Source organism: Danio rerio, chromosome 15, assembly GCF_052040795.2.
Source record: "Danio rerio strain M-AB ecotype USA chromosome 15, GRCz13ab, whole genome shotgun sequence".
NCBI lineage: Eukaryota > Metazoa > Chordata > Actinopteri > Cypriniformes > Danionidae > Danio > Danio rerio.
Genome location: NC_141035.1, coordinates 47,335,128 through 47,345,000, shown reverse-complemented (window position 1 = coordinate 47,345,000; position 9,873 = coordinate 47,335,128). Strand labels below are relative to the sequence as shown.

The following is a 9,873-nucleotide window of genomic DNA, read 5'->3' as shown; positions in this document are numbered from 1 at the left end:
GAATGCTGGATGTTGCACACTCACATAAGCACGCGGTCTTTCGCGCTTTTGGTATATGATGCAATAATCGTTTATCTCGATTAATGGTTTTTCATAATCGTTAGCAGCCATAATCAAAATCGAATTCTGGATTAATTGCACAGCCCTACCGGTGACATCACTTTTCCAACGTGACACCGTCCCCAAATTAGTTTTTTGAAGTATTCATTTTTTTATTAATTATTTATTTGAATTAAATGGAAAATACAATTCAAAATAATTTACCTAAGATGAGCGTATGCACTAGAATTAAAATCTGAACATAGCTATAATGTGTCATATTTCATTTATCACGTGAGGAGAACGAGAGTGTGCAGTTTACAGAAAGAGAATTGCGGACAATTTAGTATCAAACCAAATGCAAAAAGTAGCTTAAGAGGTTAATGAGGCAATCTGCAAACTTTGCCTGAGAAAGGTCTATGGACAATAGTTTAACTATGGGTGGGTCCAGGGGAGTGCAAAGGAGGGTGGCTCAGTGGCTAGAGCCACTGCCCCTCTGCCCTCATTGGCCGAGTTGCCCCTCTCAGCAGGCACTTACCTCCCACCCCTCCCCCGCTCTTCACTTTGCGATCGCGTTAAGCACCCGTCCCTGTAATGCTGTGTTTACACCAGAAACGCGGAACGCGTGGATAAATCTCGCTATTCGCGAGTAAATAGCCACGTGAACATTTGAGTTTGCTCGCTTCATTTGCGCATTAAACCCCGCTTCATTCACACGTCAAATTCGCTTCAGAACAGACGCGGATTCGTTTAATGGGCAGGGCTTCCGTTTGCCCTGTGACTCTAGCTTTGTTGCTAAATGGCTAACATAGATTTTATAAAGAAAATAACAGTGTTTATGTGTTTTATGAAGACTGAAAAACAGCGTCGATACGTTTAGGGCTGTGTCCTAGTCCACTAGATCCTTTCAGAAGTGCATCCAGCTCATAAACTCCTCCAGAAACTTAACCTGGATGATGGAAGCTTTCAGCGGTGCTTCTGACTGAGCTGAGCCCAGTTTGATTAACTTTTTGTCGGTGTCGGCTGGAGGATTTCCCCTGAGACACCTACAACAGACGATACATCACAAGCACGCCCCCACAAGAGCAAGCTCCTGATTGGCGCGAATGTCCGCTGAAGTTCAGATTTTTGAACTCGTACGAAACCCGCGTTAAGCGTGGCAAACGCACAAAACACTCAATCCGTGCCGTGCAAATTCGCACAATTCGCGTCATTCTCGCCACGCCATTTACGCGTATCTCGCGGCAGGATGTTTATTCGCGCGTTTACATTGACGTAACATGTAAATCACTCGCGCTTAAAGCGCGTTCCGCGTCTGGAGTGAACGCAGCATAAGAGTCTGTGCATGGCACTGGGTGGGTCGCCAGTAGATAAGATCAATAGGCATAAATACGGAACGCATACTCTCATTTTAAAAATCACGCGCCCATCATCTCACAATGTTTAATAATAAATAATCATATTTTTATTAAAACAAAAGGTGGCAGCATCTGAAGGAAACACAACTAATTTATACACGCACCTACTGGATGTTTAACTATGGGTGGGTCACGGGTAGATAAGATCAATAGCCATAAATATAGAACACACACTCTAATTTTAAAAATGACGCGACCATCATTTTACAATGTTTAATAATCTTATTTTTTATTAAAACGAGTGATTTAGCAATGCCACGCCATTAATAAACCAACTGCAGAGAAACAAAGCAACCCTTGAGGCAACCGCAGTGATCACTTTTTCAGAAGTTCAGCTCTTCTTTTTTGCACTCGCATCCTGTGTTTGTGTGTGTGTGTGTGTGTGTGTGTGTGTGTGTGTGTGCGTATTTTATCACTGAAGCCGTTCTCTTCAAAACCCGAAAGTTGCTTCATCTGGAAATATTTTAATTTTAATCAAATGAATTTTGAAAATTTTAATTATTTTAATCAAATGAAAAGTTAATTTAGATGAGCCAATATTTTAAAAATGCATTAAAATAACCGTGACGTGCGGCCACATATCGAATCTGAGGTCTGATCTCATCTCTCTCTCCCGCTGCCATGCTGACATCGATACAGACGTCAAGTCGCAAAACTGAGGCTGGTACCAGCTGACAGGTAGAATAACTGAAGCCTTTGCGAAATCAGTCAAAATACAGCACTGAAATGAACAGGCATAAATGTCATTATGGGGTGTTGTGTGTAGAATGTTGAGGAAATACATGAATTTAATCCATTTTGGAATAAGCCTGTAACATAAACAAATGTGGAAAAAGTGAAGCGCTGTACTTTCCGGATACACTATATAATTCTTGTTAGTGAGTATTTAAAGCACATTCAGCCTATTACAGTTTTTTCCAATTGTTTACACGCAATTACTTGTACTTCAGACACAATGACTACAACATGTAACTGATGCACCAACCCCCTGAATCAATTCTGCTAAACTACAAGCACAGTTCCTGCTTTACACTCAAATTGCAGGTTTAAAACACACTTTTTTCAAAACACTACACACAATTCTCTGCATTTTGCACAATTTTCATGCAGAAAATATTTTGTTTTCACAAGGAACACACTGTCATTCACAATTGTAAAGTCAGTTGTCCTACTTTGCATACCAACTCATCACATGAGTAAACACCTTTCACACACAATTGCAATTTAGAAATCAGAGCTCATCTGGTTCACAACTAGTTTACTGCCCACCTATGTTTTTTTAGATGTTTATCTCCCCCTCATATTCTCCATATTCCTCAAACCTATTGAGGAATTTTTTTTTCTGCCTGGAGATGTAAAGTGTATGACCGAAATCCACACACACGTATACCCCTTCTCCAAGCTATAGCAGTTGATGCTTTTCGTGGCTGGATTCCCCATGCAAAGGGACATTTCCCCCACTACCTAGCCAGACCAAAACAGAAAAGGGGATGAAGTATAGCTGTTTTTATTTATTTATTTATTTATTTTTACTGTGACTATTCAGTATGTAGACCATATGTAGACCACGATATCTGCAACTTTGTGTTGGTTGGGATGAACACTGTGTACACTGTATTTGTGGGGAAAATACAGTAAAATGTATTTGGTATTTGTTTGTTTTGTATAAAAACAATACTCTGAAATATTTTACAATGCACTTCTGTAGGCCTACTGTCTGTAGTAAAGTGTAACACTGAACAAAAATATTTACAGTAAGTCATTATGATGAATGGAGAAGAAGTGGTCAGAGTGTTTTACATTCAGCACATCAGTGTTCAACTGATCTTATGAATATATTGATGTGATGGCTTGCGTGTCATTTGAAAACAAAAGACCATTTTGAGAAGAAATCACATTGTTTTGAACGTAAAGTTTCATTTTGCAAAAGAATTGAAGAGTTTTGCCCAATGTGTGCGTGTTTTGTGATTTGTGTGTAGAGTTCTGACAATATGAGACCGGCTTTCAGAAAATGTGTGTAAACAATTGGAAAAAAACTGTAATACTATATTACAGCAATCTCTGTTTCATTTCTTGGTTTATCGTTTATGTTAAAACCATCTGACCCAAATGAACGGAAGGCTCTATGCAAATCAATCACATAGGATTAAATATTATTTGAGCGTCATGATGCAGAATAAAAGCAGGCCGGTTGAGTAACAATGCTGTACAATCCCAGTGTGCCTGATCACATTAGTCTGCTCAAAAGCCAGAACTCAGAACCAGTCCAATGGGAAGCTGCGACCCAATAAATCCGTTTACGAAAATTCCTTCAGTGAATCAGATGCTATAAAAAAAAGAAAGTGCACAGTGACAACAAACCACACCATCAGTGGATTCCCATCTAAAAATGACACACGATATCGCAGCAGAGCATCAGAGCGCTGCTTTATGACCTCTATGAGAGCTGCGCATCATCGTCGTCATGGTGACAGCACACGCTCAGACTCCGCATCAGCAGCTCTGAAGATGCTCATAAATAAACACAACCACACGCAGCCAACAAAAGCACTGTATTATCAGCTCATCCAGCAGTAGGGAAGGGCATTTATACAGACCTAAAAATATACCATGATACTTTCTGGTATTTATTGTGATAACGATATTACACAATTAATTGCAAAAAGATCGCAAAAAGATTGCAATCTCGATTTGACCCTCTAGACCAGGGTTGTCCAAACTCCTGGAAGGCCGGTGTCCTGCAGATTTTAGCTCCAACTTGCTTCAACACACCTGGAAGGATGTTTCAAAGCCTAGTAAGAGCTTGATTAGTTAGCCCAGGTGTGTCTGATTGGGGTTGGAACTAAACTTTGCTGCCCTCCAGGACTGAGTTTGGACAAGCCTGCTCTAGACGATCTTAATCGTATCAATCATATTTTCAAGTTCAGGAGAGAAGCAATGGTGGCTGCACAAGTCTTCACATTGTTTTACATACATTGTTCAGCAATGTGGACGCCTCCAAATGATGTTGAAAGAGTCAAATGCTGTATTTATAAGATATAATTCACCACAAAAATGTCATTTCTGTCTTCATGTAATGTATTTGCAACCGCAAAAATCACACGTGACGTGAGCTGACCGTCAGCTCGCGCCTCTGAATGAAGTCTACTTTAGTGAACAGAACCTGCATAGACTGTGAATAATAGGTAATAAAGTTGTAAATAACATTCAGTTTGTGGCACAGAGTGATCGTTTGGGAGCCGCGCGGGAAGTGAACCGCTCTTAGCAGTGAAAATGAAACCGAAAGCGCGCACATTGTTGCCAGATAAAGCTGACTGATTCCAGCCCAAAAAGTATCCAAAACCCGCCGAAATGCAAAAATACTCACCCAGTCTTCTGTATTCACGAAAATCCTGCAGAGACTTTTTTGAAATTTTAAGCAGAAAATGACAGATTGTAAGCAAATGTCTCAAACACAATTCAACATCAGAATTATCATCAGCATTAATGACCAGGACAAATCTAAAGTCTGTGCAAGTCCACCATTCCAAGTCTATACAACATTTAGCATTTTAACCAACAGTACAGCTACACAAAGCCTATTGCTGTTTTACCACATGTTTGAGAATAACAATAATAATATTCCACTCATATTAACCTTTATTTTACATCTACAGAATCGTGAGAAAATCCTGATCTTTATTTTAGGCAAAAAAAATCATTCGATTCTCATTTTAGCCAGAATCGTGCAGCTCTAATGAACACAATAAGCAAACGCTTGTGGCAATATGTGCATTAATTTTGTTCTTCAAGCCATCCAGGGAATTTTAAAAGCATAAAGTATATTTCTAACATAATACTAATAGACCTGGACTTATTACTGTATTGAATATTATAAAATAGCCTGATTTCTTCCTCACTTTGTAAATAGGGCTGGGCGATAATTCGATATTGATAATTATAACGATATAAAAATTTTCAATAAAACGATAATGACAGTTCGATAATTGCTCGATAATATTTATGCGGTTATGCGTAACGTTGCGCAAGCATTTTGCAGCCTACCCTTCCGACTGCCGCACGCCGCTCAAGTTTACAGCCATAAAGTGTTAGTTGCGCTGAAAGGAGTAAGAAAGAAATAAGGTAAAAAAGGTCAGAGTCACAGACATTGTTGACAAGAAGCATCATCCACCCGCAGAACTAACACGAACACAAACTAAATAAATAAACATATTTCCTTGAAAATGTATCTTGTTGTATCGAATTTCGTTTTGTATAATGTGTAACTTAATTTTGATGTATATTTTGTTGGTCAGTTATCTACAGCATAAACAAGAGGAATGAATAACATCTGAGGTGAAGCGCTTTAACACAAGCCCGCTCTATGCTTTAGCGCCAGAACAATCCATCAAACTATTTTCACGGTTTCATTTTAATTCATTAACTAAGTGCGGTCTGAGCAGCATGAACTGGACAGTCTTTTCGCAGCACTGACAGATTTCTTGGGTTACCTCGGAAGAATAAACTTGGATGGAGCTCAGAAGCTCGATGTGTAAATGGAGAGGTTCCCCGGCTGGGTCTCCGCATGTTTTCGTTGTGATGCGCGATTTGTAAATTGAGAGTCTGCTTAGACCTATTCGTGCTAGTCTGTCAGATAAATTTGGTTAAAACACGCGCGGATATATCGGAGATATGCGCATAACAAGGGTTTATGCGACCCACAATATGGGATGTCAAGAGGGTGACAGCATAAGTAAGGTAAACTGCACACACCTGATGATGTAATGCGTGGATGCGACTCACAGCGAAAAGCAGAACTAAACCTTTACATGTCCATGCTTAATCCGTCATCGATAAGGTCTATCAATTAAAGCGTTATCGACAATTAATAGATCAAGTAATCATTAGCATCCCTAAATAAAATACATTAAAGTATTTTTTACCCTAAATTCACCATACTCATTATTAAAAGGAGAGTTCATCCAAAACTGAAAATTCTGTGACTATTAACTCACGTTGTTCCAAATCGTTTTTTTTTTTTTTTTTTTTTAATAATATCCAATAACTTGTAGGTAATGTCTTTGGTTGTTGAAAACTTAAACAGTAAATGCTGAATAAAGATTGTTCTTTTGTTTATTATTTACATTGTCAGACAGCTAAAACATTTCACTAAATGTGTTAAATCCGCTGCACAAAGCCACTGGCACGCTGAAAATCTTATATAACTGATAGATATAAAGATTTTACATTTATCGTGATAAATATCGATATCGACTGATATGAAAAAAAAATGATCGCCCAGCTCTACTTTGTAACATGAAATGAAATCACGTCTGGTCACAAAAAGGTATGATTTCAAACACTCTGATGAAGTGATTTTTAAAAAGTATGTCAGTAAGTTTTATTGTAAACAAGCTCATACATGTAAAATTGCACGCATGCTTCTGTTAAAATGATTGCACAGACCGATTTTAGGTTTTATGGTTATTATGTCTATTTTTTGTATCATAGGAAGATTATTTACCGGTACACAGGTCCACACGGAATCTGTGTGGACAGAAATTTTTGAGTAGATCTATTTGCTAATGTAAATGTGTCATGATCACCAGCGATCTAACCACCAGAGGTCTCTGGAAAACATTCACACAAACACCAAATCTATGGGATGAATTTAGTATCAATATTATTTGCTCTGTTGATGTTGTATCTGCAGTTTTACATCCACAAACGAATGACTTTCCATCTGAGTCTGTGAATTTAAGATTTGCGCAAACATAAACATGTTCGTGAAAACAAATATTATGTTTTGCATTCATGCATCTTAATTTACGTGAGTGAAAAGGAAGTTTTGCATTTGCGGATCAGGTGATGCGCGTGTGTGAATTGACTTTTTGTTTAAATCTATGTTGCCGGCGTCGTTCGAATTTTGAGACTTTCTTTTCGCGGTTTTTAAGCTTTTCAGCAATCAAACATGTAATGGACTACAAAACCCAGTAATGCACCAAACACACATCCGTTCCTGATTCTGGCTGATTACAATCTCACAGCTGATGCTGCTTTTGCACTGATTACTGCACTATATATACAGCACACTAACACACAGTTGTTGCTGAGTCTTGTTATCTGCATAGTGACATTACAATGTGTTTTCCTTTGTCTTGTTTTGATCCTCGCCTTGTTTTCTTGTTTTATTCCTGTCTGCTGCCTGCCTTGTGACCATCTGCCTGCTATTTTGACTATACGACTCTAGATTGCCCTCGTACATCTGTTTGCTCCTATGTTGATCATTGCTTGCCTGACCATCCTGTCAATAAAACCCTGCACTTGCATCCGCACCCCTGTTGTCAGTGTCACATCCCTGGTTACAAAATGTGTGTAAATATAGATTTATTCAGTTTTTATATCAAATTCAGCTATATTACTGAATTACAATACTGTTTGTAAAGTAATATTTTCAATCATTTTGGAAATATATTATATGAGAAACTTGCTTTGTTTACCAAACAAGTGGATCTAATTGGATTTGCATTGTAAACCTTAAACAAAAAAGTTGAAAAGTTATTAATTTTAATTTAATATTTTAGGTTTTCAATTACTATACTCCCAAAATAAATGTAATTCTGCAAAGAAATGGCTGGAAAAAAAATGTCTGCAGATTTTGTTTGGCCCTGGATATCAAGAGGTTTGTCCTTTAAAGGTGCGATTGTGCTCTCTCGTCAGTGCAGGTACTCTCTGAGGACCAGACTCTTCAGATGGGGTCAGCGCCTGACTCTCTCTCTGCATTTAAAATTTATTTCTGAGCAGTGCAGTGACAGTACAGACTACAGTCGCACACTTAAAATACGCAAAGCCTACTGAGCTGAACTATAATCGACATCATGACTTGACAGATTCAAGTCAAATTATTCATAAAAGCAGCAGAAAAACAGCTGACATCAGAAGCTAAAAGCAGACACTGTGACATCAGGTATTAAAGGGGCATTATGACATCAGTGCTGACAGACACACTCCCAATGCTGAACAATATATTAGTTTAAAGAACTGTGCGCCATAATAGGGCACAATGGCCAGGTTCTCCAATGGGAAACATTTTATAGCCGTTTTATTTTTATTTATTTTTTTAAGACTCCAATGTTGTTTATGGATTGTAAATGCTTTTGTTGATGGTTTTGCACTAATACAATTTTTTTATATACACAATATGCATGTTTCTTTTGTAGAGGTTGCTTATTCAGAACAATAATGATGAAGACGTAGCTTAGCATAGTAAAAATATACTATAGTAATTTATAGTAAAAAAGGCGAGGCAGTGGCGCAGTTGGTAGTGCTGGCGCCTCACAGCAAGAAGGTCGCTGGTTCGAACCTCGGCTCAGTAGGTGTTTCTGTGTGGAGTTTGCATGTTCTCCCTGCCTTCGTGCAGGTTTCCTCCGGATGCTCCGGTTTCCCCCACAGTCCAAAGACATGCGGTACAGGTGAATAGGGTAGGCTAAATTGTCCGTAGTGTATGAGTGTGTGTGTGTGAATGTGTGTGTGGATGTTTCCCAGGATGGGTTGCGGCTGGAAGGGCATCCGCTGCGTAAAAACTTGCTGGATAAGTTGGCGGTTCATTCCACTGTGGCGACCCCAGATTAATAAAGGGACTAAGCCGACAAGAAAATGAATGAATGAATGAATGAATGAATTTATAGTAAACAAAAACTATAGGACTATAGTTTTTGAAGAACACTATAGTAAAAGTACTTAATCGACTAAGGTAATTCCACAGTGCTCAGCATATACGAGTACATCCCATTTTAAAAATGAACGTTTTTCTCCATTTCTCAGTGAATATGGGTAATTTAGGTGCATTTGAACGAAACAGATTTATTAAACAGATATATTTATTTAAATTATATTTTTGTCACAGAACATCATTGGAAAAGGAAAGATGATACATTTAAATTCATGCAAAATACTGCAAAACGAATTACAAACAACAACATTTCAACCAAATCGTATATATTTTTTTGCCATGTTTGAAAATATTATTTAATATTTTTTTCCTAACATATAAATTTGGGCTACTATTTTTTTTAAAGTTATTTTGTTAGATTAGCTCCAGATTTGGCTTCAGTACTGACTAATCTATTGTATATGTACACATATAATATTGTAAAGCATCCTATGGAAAATATTCATTCAAATAAGAGATTTGTGGGGGGGGGTGTACTCATATATGCTAAGCACTGTATGTTTTATGGTAACAACAACTATACTAACGTTAATATAAAAATTACTCAATTCTGCAATAAATAAATGAAACTACAATACACCACAATGTATTTACAGTAGTAAAAACTAAAGTATAGAACTGTTTATAATTTCACTATAACTAATACTACAATGCGCATTCATTAAAGTTCTTATTTAAACTTTAAAATAAACAAAGTCTATATTA

The 9,873-nt window shown here is 37.7% G+C and overlaps 1 protein-coding gene and 2 long non-coding RNA genes across 24 annotated transcripts in view; 1 reads left to right on the top strand and 2 right to left on the bottom strand.

Moving 5' to 3' along the window:
- gria4a (glutamate receptor, ionotropic, AMPA 4a) overlaps positions 1-9,873 on the top strand; it is an 877,747-nt gene that overhangs the window by 169,375 nt on the left and 698,499 nt on the right.
- Positions 1-9,873, bottom strand: part of LOC141377928 (uncharacterized) — a 244,751-nt gene that overhangs the window by 232,729 nt on the left and 2,149 nt on the right. The window lies entirely within an intron of this gene.
- Positions 329-7,750, bottom strand: LOC147840713 (uncharacterized). The gene is made up of 3 exons (XR_015510027.1): positions 6,745-7,750; positions 5,051-5,355; positions 329-4,341 (listed from the first exon to the last, which is right to left on the bottom strand). It is a non-coding gene; the product is annotated as an uncharacterized LOC147840713 (long non-coding RNA).